This window comes from Diuraphis noxia, unplaced genomic scaffold, assembly GCF_037042655.1.
Source record: "Diuraphis noxia isolate RWA-SAM2 unplaced genomic scaffold, SU_Dnox_SAM2 contig0003, whole genome shotgun sequence".
In the NCBI taxonomy this organism is placed as follows: Eukaryota; Metazoa; Arthropoda; class Insecta; order Hemiptera; family Aphididae; genus Diuraphis; species Diuraphis noxia.
Genome location: NW_028301713.1, coordinates 53,233,900 through 53,247,149, shown reverse-complemented (window position 1 = coordinate 53,247,149; position 13,250 = coordinate 53,233,900). Strand labels below are relative to the sequence as shown.

Below are 13,250 nucleotides of genomic sequence, written 5' to 3'. Positions count from 1 at the left end.
ACAAAAAAAAAAACGACACGGTTTTTCCGTTGTTACCGTTTCAATGTTTCCGTTTTTACGTCAAGTAAAAAACGTCACGGTAAAAATCGACACGAGTAAAAAAACGCCAAAAATGTTTTTTTTAATCCAAAAATCAGTTATATAAAAAAAAATATATCAATATCGTATAGTATATATTATGCTATACCATTTAGTAAAAAATGTTTGTTGTCTAAAAATCACAATTAATGTTTTTAAAATAAATAATAAAATAATTACACAATATTATTGAAAATAATTTGCAGGTGAAAAATGTCAAATAAAAATTATAAATAAGTTTTGAAAAAAAACAAGTACCTATAGAATAGCAGTAAAATACAAATTAACAATATCGAATAGTATATATACTATAGCCTTTAAAAAATTTGGGATATCTCTTTCCCCATTTGAATATTCTTTACATATATTTTTTAATTTATTTTGTAAATCTGCATAAATCTTCCGTTTCTTTTTTTTTGATAATGTCCCCAACGCACTCTGAGCCAATTTTGTTTCGTCATTTGCCACCTCCAGACGAATTTTCATTATTAATACCCATATACTGGGATGGCAATGTCCCACTAACTTTGAAAATCTATTATTCCATCCCTCAGTTTCATTATTAGTCAGATTATCGTCGTTTAATGTTATATTATGTACATTCCATACGTGAGGTGGAAATAAGGGTGGAAAATTCCGCAAGCGTATGCAATTATTTTTTGACGAATTAATACTTCTGAATGTTCCAGTCACATAAGTATTGTCGAAATATTCTAATATAGCTGAACCATTTTCTGGCATAATACTTTTTAAGTATACCATTCCTTCAGCTACATCACATAATGGTAAAAATGCTAATGCATCCAATTGTCGGCAAAATATAGAAAATTCTTCGTCTGATTTATAATCATTTATTAATCCCATTTTTGGAAGTTGACGATGTGTTGCTCGAGTAAGGTGATAAAAACAACCATTCACTTCTACTTGTTCGCCTATAACTTTTTTTATAGCATTGATAACTGCTTTTTCAAAATCTACATGTACGTATATCGGTATATCGGGTCAAGAAAAATATTCTTTTCTGCACATTTCTCCAGTAAACAGTTTAACATTCGCTCATAAGTAGACTGGGTTTTTTTAGTGATCAAACAATAAACGGCAGTAACAAAAATACCATTAATTTGTATTCTTATTACATAAAGCTGCATAAAACCTTTAGGCAACAAAGCAAAATTACCGTCCATCGTGTACCATTCAGTAGACTTGGATAAATTTTGAAGTCCTTCGTCGGTTGCAAAAATAACTATCCTATCTTCGTCATCGTCGTCACCATCGTCAACCAAAAGTAATCTTTTATTATCCGGATTTCCAGTTGTACACGGTACACCACTCTCCCACTATATTAGTTCCACTAGCTGGATGATTCGTTTTTCTTTGATTATGTATTGTTCGTTTCATTATAGGTTCAGATGGAACTCAAGCTTGTGATTCTGGATCTAAAGTTTTGACATTTTCGGCATATATTTCCGTTGGATTTATCTTAGTTTGTTTTGCAGTTTCTTTCATATTATATGTACATTTTATGGCATTCACCTACCAAAAAAATCCAACTGAAATTGTATAACCAAATATTTATATTATCTTTTTTGAACGGTATCTCGTCAAAAATGAGACAGGCTCGCTTGACAGCAATAATTATTCGAATACGACAATTGCTCACGCTTAAATTGTTCGTAAAAAAAAAGTAAGACTTGATTAGCATGTAATATATTTTGTAATCTATAACATAGGTATTACATGAGGTATCTTTAACACACACAACACAACAGTGTGAAATGTGGCTTTTTACAATACTTTAAATCATATCGATACCTTATCGTTATCGAAATCGAACATTATATTATGGATTATCTAATGTGCACAAAAGTCACATTGCTAATTTTCGACTGAATATTTAGGTATAGGGATATAATATACATAAAAAAATATATATTAATGTTATTTGTAAACCTACTTTGAGTTAATTTATTGAACATGTGAACAATATATGCACAAACAATTGTCGTAGGTATTCGAATAATTTCTGCACTAATATTACACACCTACTAATTACTGTATACAGCAAAGCTATACTGTATTTAAGTAGGTAGAATTATAAATTTATAAACAAAGACCAGATTTATATGCATTTAAAATTTCAAAATATGCATGTAAACATGCACACAATAACCTATGGAAGTTAAGTAACCTCTTTTTAGCATCCGAATATTCTTTGAGACGTAAAATATAATAAAGTAAAATAAAACCTATAATCTGTTTTATTTTCTCATTATAAAAATGTTATTTACCTCGTGTTTATCAGCTTGTATGGACTATGGACTATAGACTATGGACTTTTCCAATTTGAGGATGTCCAATCTCTAAGTCCGTGTAAATTGTTCCGCTACATTTTAATGAACGTTATTTTGAACATCTCCACGTTATTCGTTTACGTCCTTGATGTTTCATTATAAACGTATATCCAATCCAACAAATTTTATTCCCACCTTTATTTGACTTTATTACTTCCATATTTTACAAAAAATCACGGTAATAAATATAACGTATCCAGTATCCACGTCGAAATTTAACTGACATTTAGGATTGACACAACATGTATGAAAGTTTCAGTTTTTATACATACTCCTATCATTGACTTATCATTATTTTTAATAATAATTTATATATTATAGGTACCTAATATGACGCTGTACGTCTGTACTTTTTGTATTTATAGTGTAACGATTATAACAGGCGATAATCATCTTTGATAATTGATATCGTTTTGGATTTTACTTATAATACCTACATATTATTTATTATTAGATATAAGCTCGCGGTAAATGGAGTCGTGCAATCAAGCCTGGTTCACAGCTAGTTTGTATTATCGTGAGTGCATTTTATCTTACGGTATCTGATTGGCCTTCTTGAATTGTATAACCATGGTATCACTCATTAGCAAGAAAATTTTTTCTGAGTTGGACTGAGCTCAACTTTGAACAAAACATGACAGACGACGTAGCCCGTGCAATGAACGGGTCAGCTTTACAACAATAATTGTTAATAACAGTTTTATGGTTAGGTCCTAGTCCAAGTATTTACCTGTAAAAACTGAGGAATCTGAAAATAATTAATATAATATATATGTATGTCCGATGAGGCGATAACAACTATTGTAGGTAGGCATTTGATGGTGTCATAAATCGTAATACGTCTCACATTTGGACGCAGCAGCTCTTGAAAAACGGGTGAGGGTGACACGCGTTTTTTCGGACTTGAAGTAATAATGGAAGTTAAATGGGCCCTTAAATATTATACTTAAACATATACGTATTTAGTGATGCACGAAAGGATTTTACTGCAGGTGTGTATCGGTCGACACCCCTTTAAAAATGGGTGGTGGGTGGCGATTGACTGATAATAAATTGACTGATGGATTATTTTATTATGAGGCGAACAGTAGTAAGTACTGCATAATTATAATTAAAATAATAGCTACCTATTGGCCATTAGTTATTATACTAATTTACCTCACAAATTGATTAAAACAAATTTTATTTTATATTTTGATGATGGTGGTTATCTCATGACACGTGAACAATTTTGACACCCATTACAGCAAATAATATGCGCCACTGTACGTTTATATAGGTATACAGTGGCATACCCATAATATGGGCCAATTTAGTATACTGCGTGGGTCTGCACTTTGCCTCATTTATAAGAAGCCACTGTGTAGAAACTTCAACCAACTGTATATATAAGGTACTAAGTAATCATTAATTTTTACTATTAATTAATTATCTCCAGTGGTCGAATTGGGAGGGATACGGTGGGATAGCATAACTCCACTTTTTATAATTCACATTTTCTACCCCTCCAATTATTTTGTCCGAAATAATGTATTCCAACTATAATTATTCTTACTATAATTATATACAAATATTATCGATTTATATTGGAGTTTTTCATAAACATTTTTTTTTTTTCATTTTAGCTTACAATAATACGGTTTTTATATGAATTAAGTATTTTACTCTCTTACAATTATTTATAATTATATTGTTTAATATTTATTTTGTTAAGAAATATCAATATAAGCATGTTTTATGTATTTTGTTTCTGAGTTATGAGACTTAGATATGTTTTATTATATTGTTTTGATTTACTAGGTACTATGTTTTGCAACACAATGTCATTAATCATTAATTTGAAAGTTATTAATATATTATTATAGGCTATAACTAGTAACTATAATACTCAATAATAATGTATAAAAAAATTTTGTTACTTTTTTGTTTTTACACCTAAGTACTGTATAATACATAATGCATACTATTAGAACTTATATTAATAAACTGCACGTAGAATGTAGATAAATTATATTATATAGGTACATGATGTAAATGTGTTTTACGTTTTAAATAAAAATATACCTAGTTATACAGGATCCGTCAGAACAAACGAATGTTTTTCAAAATTATGCCATGCTCAATGTAATTTCAGTACCTAAAAAATGTTTTATTATATAAAAAATTGCATTTGCATATGCAGTTTATTCATATGTAACAAAATTTAGGTTTTGAAAATAATGTCAGGCATATGACGCCCTTGAAGTAGGGGTGTTGGCACTAGCAAAACAATCCTATCGTGTCAATCAGCATCTGTCTCGAAAATTTTCTCACCACTTGAGTGATCTCGTCTTTCAATTCATCAAGGGTTCGTGATTTGTATTGGTAGACTTTTGATTTTATGTGACCCAGTGACCCCACCAAAAAAAATTGCATATTCTCAAGTCAAGGGAGCAAGGAGGCCACGGAATGTCCCCAAAACGCGATATGAGCCATATGTATGACATTATTTTCAAAACCTAAATTTTGTTCCATATATAAAAAAACTGCATATACGTCTGCATTTTTTGGTATAATAAAACATTTTTTACTGAAATTACTTTGAGCGTAGCATTATTTTGAAAAACATGCGCTTGTTCTGACGGACCCTGTATATATATAAAAATGTAAATATATCAACAATTAAGCCACCAAAATGAAAAACCAAAAATTAATATTGATTGTGATTGTATCATAAATAAGGTATAGGAGTATACAACTCATCTCCACCTTTAATTACCTGCTGTGTGTAAACCAACTAAACCATGATAATAAATTAAGAAAATTATGAAAATGTAGGCATCCCTCCATTTATTTTAAGCCACTTCGACCACTGTTTATATCACATTTTGATATTAACATTCAATACAACTATTTAAAAGACATAAGTTATAACTAATTGTTAAGTACATTTTCAATTTTAAAAACTTAAGGTATTAATTAATCACCTTGCCTCTACATTAAAAACTGAAATGACACAACTGCTGTATAAACATCATAATATTCTTATAAGTTACTAACTTTATTTTTATAGAAACATTCTCATTTAGCCGATTGTTCAAATTTTTTTCGAATAAAAAAATGTTATGAAGTTTATCATTATGAGGGACCACAATTTACTGAAGAAAAAACTGCGAGTCAGCTAACCTCTCAAACCGGCGCTTGGAACTGCCCTTGTGTACGTATACAAGCATACAAGTGGTACCTACTTATAAATCATACACCTGCTTAGGTATATAAGTGGTCGTCGGAATTCTACTTTATATACGTCGTGACGTTTGATCAAACCCACTTCGCTTCGTTATATTCCAATATGGAAGTGTTCTATATATTACGGTGTCTGCAATAAGACTTATCTTGAAAAAATTAGGTACGCCTAGCTATTTGTATGATTTAAAAATGAAGTTTAAATCGGAATGGAAACTCTTCGGTTTTTATCAACCTCCAAAATCAATTGAATAATGAATATTTGAATGAGTAATCAACTGTATATACATAAATAAATATACGTCTAGAAGCCAGTAGGTTGTAACTCATGTATTCGTTTTCAAAACCTCTAATATAAACACCGCGTGTTGTCAGTACTCAGTCTCAGTGCCTCAAAATAATGACAGGCCCGTCAGCCGACTACAATACGATTTCAATTATATTTACATGATCTGGTACCTACTACAGATTCTGATTAAATGGCTACAGGTTTTCACTATTCAGTATAGGTACTTATAAGTTCGATAAAAGTAATTTGCTAACTAGGCAATATAGTTCAAAACCACCATGTCAGATATTATTAATTATTACGATCTGTATTAGGTTAATCTTATGATACTTTAACTTAACCCGTCTAAGGACGATATTTACCTAAATGAGTGAATTACAACTAAGATAAGATAGAGGTTTGAGTAAGAGTAACTCTGTATAACAGGGGTGGCCACGACGAGGCTCGCGAGCCGCATGCGGCTCTTAAATCAATTTCGTGAGGCTCTTGAACCAAACTTAGACTAAAATTAAAAGTAAATAAATGTTCCTTCATTTGTTTTAAAATGAAAAATGTATCTTTATTTTATAAACATTGCTTTACAATGTGTGGCTCACCTCGAATTAACTTTATAAATTTGCGGCTTTTTAAGTTAAGGTTAGTGGCCACCCCTGCTATATAAGCACTCCGCGCAAATATATATAGTTATAGCCGTTATAGGTCTAATCTTACAATAACCTAAGAGTATAAACTTTTAATGGTGTGTACAATTTAGAAAGATTTTAGAATAACAGCATATACAGCATGTGAACGGCAGTTATTTAAAATCTCCCTTCATGCAATGTCATATTTGACTTCGTTTTATAGGGAGGAGAGAAGATTAAAGATACATGGTGGCTCCCTCCCCAAATACGTCACTGCCCTTTAATTGATAATTAAAGCTCATGGTGGCGATTTATAAAGCTTCTGGTTCATTTAAATTAATTTATAAAAAATTTGAATTAATTTTGTATTCAAACATATACGTTGCAGCAATTATTGGATTGCATTTTTAGCGGGCCATATTATATATAGGTACTACACTACTATACTTGATACTATACATATTATACACATAGTTAAAATGTTCTGGCCCATTATATTTTAATAAACAGAACTGGTAAAATATCTAATAATATAAACACTCACATATTTTATGATACCAATAATAAACTAGCTATATATATTATACTTAGTGCCTGTATTATAACGATTAATATATTAAAATATAATATGCCTATAGGTAAGTACAGTCTTCTAAAATTATATAAATTAGTTTGAAACTAGAGAGGATCAACATAATCATAATCTATAACATTGTGGTAGCGTAACTCCCCCCCCCCCCCCCATTCGTTCTGTCACGGCATGACTAGACCTACGCCCTGTAGCAACGCTACAACATCATTCTTAAATGTTATGCAAATGAAAACATATTGGTACGTATAATACGGCGTGCAGACGTGCTGTATATAATGATCGTATTCGTATACACTATAAAAAATATTATAAACCTACCTAATATATAATATTCAAGAATGATCATATTGAGGCATAAATGTACACTACAACACAAGTCACGCAAATAAATATCTCTAAAAAATGTTGTATAACTTTGTATTAATAGTACTAATAGTAGCCTGCAGTAGGTACCCGTACCGGCCGTACCTACTCATATGGTTGTTAATACATGAATAACGTATATAATATATATATGATATTTATTGCGGAAAATATAAAAATAAACTGCGAATTTAAGTAAGAATTAATGATCGAGTTCAAAAAGTAATTATAATATAGTCTAGACAGATATAATTGTTGTACTATTATGTATACCTACCCATACTAGGGCAGAGGACTTGAAGCATTTGCGTATTTGTTTTAGACAGTCACAAAAATAGCTGAGTACAATACAAATACCTGCAAAACATGCTTTCACAAAGCTAGTTTTGAAATTTTATTGTGCATACAACTGCATATTTTGCGTTTTTTTTTTTGCGTTTTTAAGGCATATATTTTACACTTTTATAGCAATTTTATACTTTTTGAGACATATTTAACTTAAATCGATTTTTTCCACTGCGAAATTGTTATTTCAAACAATACAGTCAAAATGTTTGGATAAAAATGTATTTGTTTTTAATTTTTGTCGTATAATTTTTGTACACTATATATACATACGACATCACCACCACAGCTTTGTGCGAAACACGCGGGTTTTTATTCGATTAGAATTTATTTATAAAACGTTTCTGGACATGACAATAATCAATATTTTAGTATTTAGTCTCAGTCAGTTCTGCGGAATGTACATTTGTGTTAAAAAAAATTTAAGTGCATATTATGGAGTTTTTAAGTGCATAAGCGCTTGTATATTTAAAGCTTTTTTAGAGCTACAAGTCTTCTGCCCTACGCATTACCCATTGGCTACTACGCACAGCCACCTTCAGTTTGTATACGTCAATACATAATAAATCATATTATCACCCATATTGTACAAAGTGTAAACTATAAAATAAATGTAATATCATATTATCTTGTTAAAATTGTTTGTAAGAAATAGCAATAATATATCTATTTATATGTATTACTCTCCATACAACAACCATATTTTTTAAACAGAATTTAAAAATATGTCAATGCTACATAATTTATACAGGTAACTTAACCTATCCCATTATATTATCAAGCATATATTATTATAAATTAAATATATAGGTATATAAATTACATCACGTTATAAAACATTATTTAATTACATTTTTATGTAAATTACCAAAATAGCCTCATTCGAAATTCTTTTTGTAAGTGAATATAAATCTTAGGTTTATTAAGATGTGGGACATAGAATAATACATATATATAGCTCTATCAGCAACAATGTAAATTGAATGCACTATAACAACTGTTAAATAATAAGCATTATATAATGCATTAAGCACGAGTAAAGTCGGCAAGTCACTCTCTGTAATATAGGTACTACCTAATATATTATTATATAGTTGGTCTAGAGCTAGACTGCATCTTAAATAGTGCATAAGTGAAATGAATGAGTAAAATTTAATTCAATAATAAATCATGCGTACGAAATACGATTCTGAGCGAAGATGTTTTGACATTTTCTATTTCTAAAAATATTTTACTACATATTTATAAAATTTAAATGAGCAATTTATTTTTCTATTTTTATAATTCAGTATATTGAACTTATTTATTATCATTATAATTATCACAATATTAAATCATATATTATTGTTATCAAATGTATAAAGTCGATAGTATATACATTTACTGTAAAGAGTGGTGTGAATACATTCACGATATAAATGTAGCATCAGTAGTCAGTACCACTATAATATATATAAATGTATAGTAATATTTTGAAAATATATTATTGTGATTTGTGATGTATAGAAAATAATAATAATAATATACGTAATGAAAAGTTGCATGTCACTATGATGGTTACTATTTATTCAATTATAACAACATTAATATAGTTACGGTTACAATTATTGTTAAGAAAAGGTCGTTATTTTTCGATAACATGCCCAATTTTGTTAAATATTGACAATCATCAAAATGTGTAAAACAAAACAAAAAACTGTTTTACCTACCTAATGTATATTTTTGAAATTTATAATTTATTATTTTGATTGCTGTAAAAACAAATTTTGAGGAGCCTTCTATTCAATTTTGAAGTCTTATTTATTAAAAAGAAAAATTGTATTTATATTATTTAAAAAAAAAATTAGTTATAAATGATCGTGATTTTGTTCAAATTTGAACTTCAAATGTTTCAACAAAATTTTACCTACCTATCTACTTTTGATATTTTTATACTATTATAGGAGATAAAGAACAACTTATTAGGAACCCCGAATTCAATCTTAAAAATGTTGATGTTAAATTAAATATTTTTATGTACGGATTAATTGTGAAATTCTATGCGATACGTATACTAAAAGCTAATTAATATAAAAAGGACCCTACCAGGAAAAAAAATGGTTTAATAAACGTTATAGTATTATAAATTTATAACCACATGCTTATTCCTTGCATTTTATTGTTGTATAAAGTTTACAAATATGTATGTTCTTGTGCTAACTATTTGGCCACGAGTTAATTTTAAATCTGAACTCAAATTAAGTTTTATACTTTTTTTACTTTCTTAACTTAATTTGATTCTTGTTGTAAGTAGAAAATAATTTATTCATTCATAATTGAGCTCCAGTTGAGTAGTTTTTTGAATACTACGATTTATCATCACTTTAAAATCTAAGATGAACACACCTCTAACAGACCCGTTCACTTGAAGGTAACCTATTCAAAACCTATTATAAACGTGCAAAGTGTTCTCCACGTGCGATGAGCGTTTTTAATTTTTTTTTTATATAGGTAGGTACAACATTTTTGTTTTAAATTAAAAAAAACATTTAGGTACAACTATTCTTTTTTATTTTATCAAATAATCGTTAATTTATTTTACTGACATTTCTTTTTGTAATGTTAGATAATAGGTAAGCCTATACTACTATATATATTTTATTTTTTTCATAAGTCTTAACTAATTTAAAAACACAAGTTTGCTATGCTATAAAGATAAATGACGATATCGAAACAAAACATGAATAAAACCGGTTAATACTTGTATAAACGATAAACATTTAAACATTTTATTGAGTTAAATATTATATTTTATATTAATTTAAACAGTGCATTGTTTATTGTTTACGAACCTATATATTATAGTATATAAATAAAATAAATACAATATACGAATAATTACTCAAACAAATAGTCTGAATCTGGAATGCAATAAATTACAGATGTAGTCAAGAAAAATAAGTTGACTAAAAAACTATAATATTACCAAATCTTTAATTAGATTAAATAATTATAATTTTTAATTAAGTCGTATAAATAAAATATGAAAGATTAACACATAAAAGTCAACCAACACTCTCACGGCTTATTGTTTATCAACAGGCCCGTATTAACAAAAATTGAAACCAAGGGCAATATAAACTTCATAACTTTACATTTTAAATTTTAACCATTTCAATATTTTGTCACCTCTAAACCTAATTTTTATCGGGATAGTCGAATTGCACTTATTACCTACAAACAAATGGTTGAATTGCACTTGGGTTTAAAAAAGGTAATAGTCGAATTGCGCTCGGGTAAAAACCAGGTAGTGGTCGAACCATAGGCGCTCATAGGGGGGTGCTTGGGGGTGCTTAGCACTCCCAGGTTTAAAATTAGCACCGCATAAACTATTTAAAATATTTATTACATAGTCATATCTTTTGAAATATTTTTATATAAATCAGTTTATGTATATCAGGATATTTTGAAAATATCAACAGTTAGTTTATCAGCAGAAATGATGGTTTTAATGAATAGTCTACCAGCCAGCTTTATATATATGAAGGCATGAAAAATCAATGTTATAAAAGTTCGTTTCCAAATGTCTGTAAGCTATTGGGAATAACAATTCCAATTTCTTCGTCAACGTGTGAACGCTCATTCTCAGCTATGCGTAGATTGAAAAACTGGTTACGCACCAATATGGGCCAAGAAAGATAGAAAGATTTACCAAGCTATCTACGCTTAGCATTGAGAGAGATCTTACCAATAAAATAGAGGGGGAAATTATAATGCAAACATTTGCAATATCAAACAGAAAATTAAATTTTGTCTAACATTAATAATTAATGATTAGGTACATGTTATTATAACTTTTAATATAATTACAAAATATTTATTTTTATTTTTAATAAAATTTATAATTATTGCAATGCAATTGTTATAGTATTAGGGTGGTGTAGTGGGGGGCTTCGCTCCCCACGGGTCTGTGTACTATAAATTATTTCAGCACCCCCTAAATTCACACTCTATGTGCGCCTATGGGTCGAACTGCACTTGGGCTCAAAAAGTATTTCAATAAAATGATCATGCATTTGAAGCGGTTAGGGCTAACACTCATTTTTCTTCCCACTTACAGGATTAGGACTGACAATGATTTTAATCATTGGTGGTTAAAAATTATTGTTTTAAACATCACATTATGTTAATTATATATATTTACATTGTAATTATTATATTATACATCATATTATATTATACTATACATATTATTATTATTATCAAACATTTTTTTTTTAATCGTCAAATTTAATTGTTGTCATTACTTATTATAAATATTTTTTTTGTCATTTCGATTATTTTTTGTAGTAATGACTAACTGTATTCAAAAATTTTAGCCTGGAAATACGCTTTTGAGGATATAATTCAATATATTTTTTAATATTATTTTTTTTTTCTGGTACCGTGTTGTTGATGGTCTTGTGTCAGTATATTCTGCATTAAAATGTAGGTGACAATTTGTAATTGTGATAAAACATCAATGAAAACAAATATATTTGTATGTGGTGATGAAAATGATTTATTGAACTTCGCGTGGAAAGCTTCATATTTGAGCTTAAAATATAATATAATACGAGTAATTATAGGAAAATGAGTGTTAACTAAATGTTTAACCCCTTCAAATACATGATCATTTTATTGAAATACTTATTTTGAGCCCAAGTGCAATTCGACCACACCCATAATTTTTATATTTCCACCAGGGGAAATTACCTCTCCTAAATATACGGGCCTATATAGGTATAAAGTTTTTTTCTATGTATATGTTATACAAATATTATGTCAGTTTGTGAGTTTAACACTTTAACATTAATACAAGGTTTTTGGTGCAATGGTGCTTACAGCAACTTAAAAAATTAAAAAGCGGGTAAGTCATGGATGTCGCTCTGCCGTACAGTAGATTACAAGTAGGTTACTGATTACTGTAATGGATGGAATTAAATTAGGTAACAAATACATTTTTATCGATATTAATTTTAAAAAAACTAATAATGATCGAAAATTTCATATGCCTATAAATAATTCAACTTAAGTCAAATTTTTTTGAAAATTGCATGGTGGATAGAACTTATATACACATTCAGTGAAAATTTCGTGTATCTATGGTCATTTGTTTTAAAGTTATATCAAAAACCAAAATCGATATTGTCAAAAATTGATTGTGTGTAAATATTCCCTTTTTTCCCTTAATTTTTAGTTTGTTTATCCCAATTATTAAGAAAAATATTGAGAATTTTATTTTTGAAACCCCCCCCCCCCCCGAGTACCAAAGTACTAATTAGATTCGCTTTCTGATCGAACGAGGAACTGAAGTCTAAAATCGAAGCACTTTTACTGCCTCAAAACGTGATGGCAGACACAAA

At 28.9% G+C, this 13,250-nt stretch overlaps 1 pseudogene; it reads right to left on the bottom strand.

Annotated features, from left to right (window-relative positions):
- Nucleotides 1-361: 361 nt before the first annotated feature.
- Nucleotides 362-1,607, bottom strand: LOC107173137 (uncharacterized; annotated as a pseudogene).
- Nucleotides 1,608-13,250: the final 11,643 nt, after the last annotated feature.